We start from the raw sequence: 9685 nt of genomic DNA on the forward strand, positions 1-9685 counted from the left end.
GCAAATGCTCAGGTGCTATAAACACTGAAAATGTGCAGAGAACAGCTTCTGTCACATTCCAGGGAGAAAAACTAGAAGTAGTTGATAGCTTTCATTATCTAGGGGACCAAGTCAGTAGTGGAGGTGGATGCTCTGAAAGTGTAGCTGGTAGAATAAGAACAGCCTGGGTAAAGTTCAGAGTGCTCCTACCTCTGCTGGGGACAAAGGACCTCTCGCTCAGAGTAAAAGGTAGACTGTCTGGCACATGTGTATGAACAGCCATGCTACATGGCAGTGGAACATGGACCGTGACTGCTGAGGACATGCGTAAGCTTGCAAGGAATGAAGCCAGTATGCTCCATTGGATGTTTAATGTCATTCATACACGACGGAGTGTAAGCGCCCTGAGAGAAAAGTTGGATTTAAGAAGCATCAGAATTGGTGTGCAAGAGAGACTGCGCTAGTATGGTCATTTAGCGAGAATGAATGAGGACAGCTGTGTGAAAAAGTGTCATACCTTAGCAGTTGAGGGAACCTGTGGAAGAGGTAGACTCAGGAAGATTTGGGATGAGGTGGTGAAGCACAACCTTCGAACACTGGGACTTACCAAGGCAATGACTAGTGAGCAAGACCTTTGGAGATATGCTGTGCTAGAGAAGACCTGACAGTGGGTGTAACCCCTTATTCATTGGACAATAAACTTGCTTGCAAAAACCTGTTGAAGAAAGTGAAATCAAAATCAAAATTGCTGACAGACCCGCCTGATTGGTACTTGTGCCAGTGGAACATTAAAAGCACCATCCAAGCGTGATCGTTGCCAGGGCTACTGATCGGTTGCCGTGCAGGTTGCATGTAAAAAGCACCATTCGAGCATGATCATTGCCAGCGTTGCCTTACTGCCACATGTCCCAGTGGCACGTGAAAAACAACATTCGAGCAAGGTCGTTGCCAGTGCTGCTGGACTGGCTCCCGTGCAGGTAGCACATAAAAAACACATTCTGAGCTTGGTCGCTGCCGGAACCGCCTGACTTGCCCTCGTACCAGTGGTACATAAAAGTACCCATTACACTTTCGGAGTGGTTGGTATTAGGAAGGGCATCCGGCTGTAGAAACTTTGTCAGATCAAATTAGAGCCTTGTGCAGCCTTCTGGCTTACCAGTCATCAGTCAAACTGTCCAATCCATGCCAGCATGGAAAACAGACGTTAAACAACGATGATGATGATTTTGTTATCTATATGGTTATTTATATTACCATCTATTGTTTCCTAACTGGGTACTTGATTCTCATATTCCAATTCTGTATCAGCTTTTAATTCATCTACTATGTTATATATTCTATTTATTTATTTTATTAATATTCTTATTGTTTTATATTTGTATTCTTTTTTATATTCTTCTGTATTGTAAATTCTTATATTTTTGTATATTATCATTTACATTTATGACGTATTTTCTTTCCCTGAATACTTTCTAAATTATATTGTTTTATGAATCATTAAGATGTGTTAAAGGATTTCATTTTCTTCTTATATATATATGTGAAACCCACCGCCTAAGCAATTTTCTAGACATTCTACTGAAACCCTTGCTGAAATACATAAAAAGTTTCATTAGAGATGATCTAGATATGCTTGAGCACCTACTTTAAAACAACTAATGAACAAACATTATTGGTTTCCTTCAATGTTATTAATTTTTTCGACATTCTGCCAAGCACATGAAATTACTATAGGGAAGTGGGGCAAAATGAGTAATTTCCGATTTCTTGTTATTTCTTTCCTACCTGTTTGAAACTATTACATTGCACGTATTGCATCTCCATTTTGTACCATTGCGTCATGTTTGGGAGTAGAAATTGGTCAGTATAGTTGTTATTGAAGTTGAGAGAGTTTGAAACTTAAGTGACAGGTACTCTTTTTCTTTTCAAGAAATTTTTCCTCAATTTTTACCTCATTATAATTGAGGCAGCTAACAAAATATCTGGATAATTTTAGGTGTTTAACTATCAATATTCTTGCCTTTGTAGGATTCCACGTCACCCCCCCCCCCCCACTAATATCTAAGTTGATAATTTTTAAGTTTCAAAAACAATTATCTAAATCGGGGCAAAATGAGTAATGACTAACTCCAATAATTTTTTCTTTTTAACTGTACAGTGCAAGACGCTACAGAGAATAGTTTATGTTGAATTTTTAGATTTAGTTGAGATTTGTTAATTACATATCACGTGCTATTTTTCCATGATCCTGTTTCATTTGACCAAAATATTAAAATTTTTTGTTGCATTTCTAATGTTTGAGGATGAATATTTATGTGTATCAGTCTTTTTTTCAAACGTAATGAATTGAAGAAGCAAATTTGCTTTATCTTGTCTTACTCATTTTGCCCCATCAAATTTTATATGCTCAAAGAGAATGATGATAATTTTCTGAAACAATGATCTGAATGTTATAGCGTTTTTATTACATTTAGAGGTCTTTGCTTAGCTGATATAATTTTTGTAAGGTAGTGAACATTTGTAAATTTTTTTTCAGAGTCAAAATTGCAGTAAATATTACTCATTATGCCCCATCTACCCCTCCCTACTGGAAACTGGGAAAGCAGACTTTTGGAATAGCGGTCCCATATAAGTTTGAATTTTCCTTTTTGTCAGGATATTTCTCCTTTTTTTTTTTTAAAGCATTGCAAAACAATGAAGGGAAGCCTTTTTAAAATAATTTTTTTAATCCATGTCTTTTAAACGTTGGTATCTTTACCCACCCACCCACACACACCCATCATGCCTTTGGAACAGCAACAACCACTAAAAGGATTTTCTTTATTGTAATTTTCTGTCTTTTTAATCGTATACCACATTCTGAAATTTATAAAATGCATTAAAAGTTAAAAAATCTTACCTCCTCTTCCCTCCATTGTATTTTTAACAACGAAGAGAAAATCCAAACACTGCAAGTGGATGTGTAAAAAAGGAAATTTGAATTTTGAAAGGTGTATCTATAAATCGACATTTTTAGTCTTTTATTTAAACTTTCTCTGCTAACTATTCACATTCAATTACATGAGATAGGTTTTGAGATTTAAATTTGGTAATTTTCCGAGATTTTAATTCTTGTGTATGAGGGGCCCACCGAAGTTGAAGTGCCTTGTTCATCCCCACCCATGGTTTAAATTCGGTCTTATGTGCTTGTTGATTTTCTTGATCTATACAATACTATAGTCGATTAAATACGAACCGATTGATGTGCAGAATTAACACATCAACATATTACGACACACTTGCTCATCTGAAATGTGCGGAAGCAAATTATGGATTATAAATTATGTATTAAAATATATATATAATTCTCCACTCTTCTTTACGCTTTATACTATACTCTGAGATGTACAAAAGTGAACTTTGGATTTTCTAATCGAATAGGCACAAGTCTAATCGTATGGCTCACTGGTTATATAACGATTACCAATCATCGATCTAGTAGGCTAAGCTGTGTTGCTACAAAGTCCTCAAAAAAGTATCACCTGGTTTTTACTATCCCTATTCCTTTGCATATACGCACATACATATGAGTATGCATATGTATACAAGTGATGAACTTCTTGATAGTCTTCGTCTACCAAATTTTACAGAACTATTAGTAACCTTCGTTTGATGTCCCGATTTATACCTGAATTCATAAACACACACATACGTTATAATGGTCCCACGCACTGCTTCTGCCTAGCAAATTTAACTGCGGAAGCTATGCTGCAGGACACTGAAGTTTTCACATCGTACGATCGATACCAGATCCAATCTGTTGCACAGCAAATTACTTAACTATACAGCTAAGCTTGCGCTCGAAAATACTGAAATATTAATCTTCCAATAATATTGTTTCACCTCACTGCATATTTATTTACAGTTAGCTTCTTTCATTAAGTGCTAAATTTTTTAATTATTTGTTTTTCATTTGACTGGCGTTTCTGAAAAATTATGGGTTTGTAGTGACGCCAGGTTAATGTCGCAAATTTGACAGTTTTATAGCACTTCTAGGCAATTGTTTTGGTTTAAAACTAGAAGAATCTTCTTTAGGAAAATTCAGCATAACTCTTACTCTAAGCATAATGCTTAGCGGCATTTCATCCGCCTTCACATTCCAAATTCAAATTCCACCGAGGTCGACTTCGCTTTTCATTTTTTCGGAGTCAATAGAATCAATACCAGTCAAGCACTGAGATTAGTGAAATCGATTTAATCCCCTCCTCCGAAATTGCTGGCCTTGCGCTAAAAATTTGAAATCAATATTCATTTTCAACATCGCTCCAATGTAACTCAGAGAGGTTGAAATCGATTAATAGATGTAAGGGAGATTACTGCGGAAGCTTTGCTTGCATTCACTTTGACGCACATACTCTACAACTATTAACTAAGATTTTTAACAGGTTACTTAATACACTCCTCTGTCTAGTCCTACAATTTACTATCGTATTTATGTGGCCCTTTTAAAAGTTCAACTATTATATGCCTTTGTTCTTTTGATTTTCTCTCTTTCTCACTCATGTGCTTTGTTTACTATTTTTTAAAGGGCAAAATCGGTAAATTTTGTTGCTTTCACCCGCACGATTTTCACTAAAAAACCCCACAAAAAACCTCGGAATTTTTGTGTGGAATCAAGTACCCTGATCTCTTAATATGCTAATGCAGATTCGCACCTCTCCTTCAAAAATGCATTTTTCTGAAAAAGTTTATTCCGACATGTAAAACCCAGAAATCCAAATAAACTTTTCAGAAAAATGCATTTTTCTCGGGGAGGTGCCAATCTGCATTAGCCCCCCCGCCTTCCCCCCGGAATTGTGCCTATTTAGTCGAAAAATGCGGTTGGTCTGTGAAGAGGAAATGGGGTGGAGGTCTGTTCCACCCCACGTTTTTTTTCCGAGCAAAAATATGGGGTTTGCAGCATATTAGAAAGTCAGGGTACTTGATTCCACGCAAAAAATCTGAGATTTAAAAATTTTTCATAATGAAAATCGTGCGGGTGAAAGGATCAAATACCGCAAAATCAGTAGAGCAACGGACAAATACCTCGTAGTATTTATTTATGACCATTTACGTTTTGAATTCGGTTCGAATACAGTTTCGCTTTTCGTTCAGCAATTTCTCTATAACCTTTTAGCTTTACAGTCACCTACAATAGCTATACATATATAAGGAGCCCTTAAGTGATCACCCGAGATGCTAGTAACAGTGACTAAATACCCCTCTAATTAAACTCTACCGTTTGAAAGAGCGAGGACATTGGATATTTGTAGTCTAGATACACGATGTCGGCAAAAATAAGTAAAATGGAATAAAAAAAAAAACTGAAGGCGAAATGGTCATAGCTGGAAAACATTTGCTCATAAATCTGCTCGTTCATACATACATACATACATACATACACACACACACACACACACACACACACATACACACACTGAAGATCAGTGAAAACGAGAAAACCTATGCTGAACTATTGAGAAATCTGCAGTTACTCTATCCAGATTACAAGTTAGGTTTATACCTGTAATAACTGGAGCCCTGGGATATGTAACACACTGCCTACATACCAATCTTGAGAAATTAGGCTTCTTAAAACTAGAAAGGAGAAAGCTAATTTGAAGACTACAGATCCAATCCATCACTGGGCTGTATAAATCTGTAAAACTTTTCAGAAGTTTATCATTTAGATATATATGAGCATGTCTAGATATGCTCATATAGGAAAACATACAAATCTGCACATATACATACAAACAAAAATACTCTGTTGTTGATGTTGAAATTCCAATGAAGCAACCTTGGATCTAGGTTAGCAACTGGCTCTTTCTCTATTGGTTAGACAACTTGAAATAAACTGAACATTGACATAGACAGACAGACAGGCTTCTTTGAGTTTTTGTCTACCATATCCACTCATAAGGCTTTGATTGGCCTGTGACTTCAGTAGGCCTGAACACGGAACTATGTGGTTAGGAAGCAAACTTCGTAAAATGAAGGCAAGGAAGCTAAGGGCTTTGAGTTTTAGCTCTATCTTAAAATTAAAGACACTTTTGCTAAGAGAAGTCCAGAACTTCAATAAATAGCATTTTTCAGTTTCATTGAATCTTTTGTTTTATTTTTTTTTACAGACATGTAATGTCATTGGATAAATGGATAAATTATGTTATGTAGAATTCATGGATTGCCATTTTGATTTTATTTCTGCCCACTGTTAAAAGTTCATAAGTCACATTGATTTTAATGCAACTTAAGTATTTTTAGAGCTAGATCCTTCAACTCTCTTTTGTAAAGTTTTGAGTTTCTTAATGTAGCTACTGTATGTGGACATAAAGATAGTGTTAGAGTGAGACTGTTAGATGAAACGAGAAACTTTTAGGTGAAGTGAGAAACTGTATTGCCTCCTCCAAGTTCAAAACCCGCTGAGGCAGACTCTTTGCATTCTTTCATTCCAAGGTTGAATAGCTATCATAGACAAATATAGGTATATCAAGTACCATACAATATAAATTCTTAATTTATTAAAATGATGTCTGCCACTGGAGGATGTGTTATCATCATCATCATAATTACCAAATGGCACTCAAGAATCAGCTCCACTTAAGAAGAAATAATCTTAAGAATCAAGAATTTCCCCCAAGTTGACATGCCATTAAGTGAAAGGACATAGTTATTATCTGGAAAGTCCCTCTTATAGATTCCTGTCATCCCTCCAATACTTTGACAATCTAATCTTCAGGAAACTCAAATGCTTGGTCAATGTCAAATTCTTCCAGCGACCAAGCTGGTTTGCCCAAATGGTTTGGGGGTCTAGGTCTGCGCAAGTGCTCATCTTTATCTCTTCCCTGTTTTCTTTCCCCCATCGACAATTGCTCTCCTTAGTTAGGCAACTTCATCTCCAACATGGATAAATTCCAATAGGGAAATGGATAAAGCTCTATCATAATGGAGAGAGCTGGGTTTGTCAGTTCCAGTTACATGATAGATGGAAACAGAGAATATGGGACAATCTGCATTCAGGTGCCCCTGATCAATCTGATCAATTTTCAAGGTGTTGCCTACTTTCAGCCAGTGCAAAATTCTCAGGGGACTGAATTGATGCCCTGCCTGTGGCCAACATCAATCCAGATGAACTCAGAGTAGGAACTGACGTCTGTAGGGGACTGAGATGCCACTGTGGTAGGCCCCTAGACTCTACAGGTTTTCATGGTCTGTCTTGCTGACTAAATGCTAGTTGCTTCACTCGTCACACCAAGCTAACCCTAATCATTAAGTGGGCCTTGGCTCAGATTGATATCCTCTCAGTTCTGGAGCCATCAGGGTTATTCAGAAGTGATGGAAAAAGACCAGGTGGTCTTACCCTCTTTCCCTGGATTAGAGGTAGGTGCCTTGTTTGGGACGCCACAATCTGTGACTCCTTTGCTTTCTCCCGCATCTTGGATGCTGCAGTTAATTGGAGGGTCACTGCTTCTGTAGCCAAACGGAAGAAAACCCTGAAGTATTGAGATCTGACAGTGAACTATCTCTTCCAACCTGTGACGTTTGAGACATGAGGGCATTTGGCTTTCCCAATGCCTTAGCCTAACCCTGTGGTAATGCTGTGCGCATGCTGGTTTGCTCAAGTAGGTTCCATCAAACCTTGTGATGTGCAACCAGTTGCTGTGATACAAAAAAAAAAATCCTTACAAGGCGGTGCTCCAGCATGGCCACAGTCAAATGACTGAAACAAGTAAAAGAGTTACAAACGGTTTCAATACAGTTTTAACAGAAAGATTTGGAAGAATTAGATCAAAGTTCTCCAGTAATTTTCTTTCAGGTAAATAAATGTTTATGTTAATTTAAAAATTTGCCAGCAAAATCTTCTAAAAGATGTACATATTTATATGTTATGAGAATAAGAAGACAGTAATGGCTACACATTTTTGTTTCTCTAAACGTCATCAGCATGACAATTGTTCTATGTTAGCTGCAGTAGCCAAGGAACAGAAACATGCATAGAGTAAAACACATTAATGTCCCAGACAATTTACCTAATTTAAACAGAAATGAGCAAAGAGAAATAACCCAAACTGGCCATTGACATGCCTGTGAACATCATATACAAACGCATGTACATCAAAAGCCATACAACATAAATTGTTGATTTATTAAAATTATCTGCTTCTAGAGGATTATCATAATGACCAACAGACAATTAAGAGCAGCTCAATATGAGAAGGGGAGATAATCTCACGGAGCAAAATCTCCAGAATTGATACGCTCTTAAAGAAAATAACAGACTTATTTGTCTGTAAATAAGAGGTCAGTCATAGTCAGGTGTTTCAGCCTAAATAAGTGTCATCAGTATGACATTGTCCTACCTACATGATCTCCATCAACCAAGGAATGCACGCGTCAGCAGTAATCTCCAGTAGCCAAGCGACTCTACCCCTACTATATTTGTATTTTGTTTTATTTGTAACAACAGACTAAGTAACCATGTAGAGCTGTAATTCTCGAATGTCAGGCGCTTGGCTCTCGGGGAATGTATTTCAAAGAAGAATCGCCAATCTGAGAAAGTAGTTTGCATAAAATTATGGAATAGAAGACTGGTATCATACAGGGAGGAACTTGACCTGGGATTCTGTGAATTACAGGTTTAGAGGCTCCCTAATTCCTTCGCGAATATTTTGATGGTAGTGGTGTTAGTCAGAATATAACATCAGAAATTGAAAAATTAATGATGTGACGACAATAGACTGAGCAGATATCTCACAATTTAGCGACCTCTCATAATGGGAAGTAAACCGAAAGAAAAATAATACGTAAAATTAACGAAGTGCGAACGTCGTGGAAATGGGGGTCGAAGATCTACCGAATGGAAAACTGTCCAATATTATATTTAAAATAATTAATATTAAAGGATAAGGAAAACAATATTTAAATATAGAAATTTTTAATCGACAATTAAGAACCGATCTCCATAGTACCAAAAACTTTGAAGAAATAAAATTATTAAAATGCTTTCGTACTCACCAAATATCTTAAAATCCTTGTTTTAAATATCATAACTATACTTTTATTAAGAATACGTATTGATATCCATTAACTTTCTTAGATTTATTCATTTAGTTTATAAAAGCATTGCTGTACATTCATATGAAGACCTGTCACAGAACGTACTCAGGACAAATGAAAACAAAGCTCCCAACTTAAATAAATTATATATATATAGGTAAAGATATATGTAAGTATATGGATATATATTTTACATGCACCTATATATGTGTATGTATATATATACTGCCAAATTTAAAAATTAAATACCAAAGCTTAATATAGTAGAAACTTTGTTTTCTTAAATAAACTTCTGAAAGTGTACTCTGCAGACAGATATAACCGCGCGCTCACAAATCGTAAACGGAGGCAAAAGTTGTTCGAATTACTTTGGTGAGTACAGGTAATTTGAATGAATGAATTAATATACCAAATTGATCTCACTTTCTGAAAAATTAATTCTTCTCGAATTTTCTCAGTACTTCATTTTATATATAGCTTACTTTTAGAATCGAGTCAGTTCTAATCGAAAAGAAGTATATTCAAAAATTGATCACGCCTCAGCCATCCCATCGTTTGTTTGTTTGTGTGTGTGTATATATATATATGTATATAAACACAGACACCTGTGTGTGTGTATATATGTATATAT

The 9685-nt window shown here is 36.3% G+C and overlaps 2 protein-coding genes across 3 annotated transcripts in view; one reads left to right on the plus strand and one right to left on the minus strand.

Annotated features, from left to right (window-relative positions):
* Positions 1-4327, minus strand: part of LOC128247072 (uncharacterized) — a 155211-nt gene extending 150884 nt beyond the window's left edge. The window contains exon 1 of the mRNA XM_052965865.1: positions 2879-4327. The gene's annotated coding sequence lies outside the window, so the exon portion shown is untranslated. The remainder of the gene's footprint in view (positions 1-2878) is intronic.
* Positions 4328-9329: 5002 nt separating this feature from the next.
* Positions 9330-9685, plus strand: part of LOC106871623 (uncharacterized) — a 20297-nt gene continuing 19941 nt past the window's right edge. Inside the window, exon 1 of one of the 2 annotated variants that reach the window (XM_014918191.2) lies at positions 9330-9426. The gene's annotated coding sequence lies outside the window, so the exon portion shown is untranslated. Of the gene's footprint in view, positions 9437-9685 lie in introns of both variants that reach the window. The other variant, XM_014918192.2, reaches the window with a different exon arrangement.

This window comes from Octopus bimaculoides, chromosome 2, assembly GCF_001194135.2.
Source record: "Octopus bimaculoides isolate UCB-OBI-ISO-001 chromosome 2, ASM119413v2, whole genome shotgun sequence".
NCBI lineage: Eukaryota > Metazoa > Mollusca > Cephalopoda > Octopoda > Octopodidae > Octopus > Octopus bimaculoides.